Raw genomic sequence first — 977 nt, forward strand, 5'->3', positions numbered from 1 at the left:
CCACGGTCTATATCTATTATTATAATATGAGTATCAAGCTTTCCCCTCCATGGGTTGTATCTATTATTATAATATGAATACCACGCTTTCCCCACCCCGGGTCTATCAGCCTGTTGTATTGTGCCAGCCTGTGTGTTGCTGTACGCTGGAGGCTATCTCAGTGGGATTTCAAATGCCAGCAGGGTCACCCAGAGTGTGCAGGTTTGGACAGAGCTTCCAGACCAAGAACAGACTATGAAGAAGGAACCAGCTGTCCACTTCTGAGGAATTAGACAATGAAACACGTATGGGCAGAATCAGAACACTGTCAGATACTGAAAGCCTTGTGACAAGAATCAGAACATTTTCAGAAATTGTGCCAGATGAGCCCTTCAGTTTGGAAGGCACTAAAGTAAGACCAAGAGCTGCCTTGTCAAAGGTGAGTCTACCGTAACGATGTGGATGGCGCTAAAGCCTTCAGGACGTTCACTTGCTGATGGGAACAAAAAGAGAAGAAACAACTGCAAAATTCAGTTAATAATTGGGAGTTGGAATGTACAACGTAGGAAAATTGGAGGGGGTGAAAAATGAAATAGAACACATACAAATCAACATTCTAGGTTTTAGTGAGCTAACATGAATTGGTACTGGCCATTTTGAATCAGAATATGGTTTACTATGCTGGGAATGAAATAATCAAGAATGGAGTTGCTTTCATTCTCAAAAAAGGACATTGCAAGATCTACCTTGAAGTACAATGCTGTCTGTGACAGGATTTTATCTGTCTGCCTCCAAGCCAATCCAATAAATAAAAATATTATTCAATCTGGATGCGGAGCAAATAATCAGAGAAGCTGGATGATATAAAGATGAATGCAGCATCAGCATTGGAGAAAGGCTTAACAACCTGTGATATGCAGATGACACAAAGTTGCATACTGAAAGTAAGGATGATTTGAAGCACTTGCTGATGAAAATCAAGGCTTGTAGTGTTCATT

Source organism: Echinops telfairi, unplaced genomic scaffold (genome assembly GCF_000313985.2).
Source record: "Echinops telfairi isolate 266 unplaced genomic scaffold, ASM31398v2 ScPeMD7_7467;HRSCAF=8505_1, whole genome shotgun sequence".
Lineage (NCBI taxonomy): Eukaryota > Metazoa > Chordata > Mammalia > Afrosoricida > Tenrecidae > Echinops > Echinops telfairi.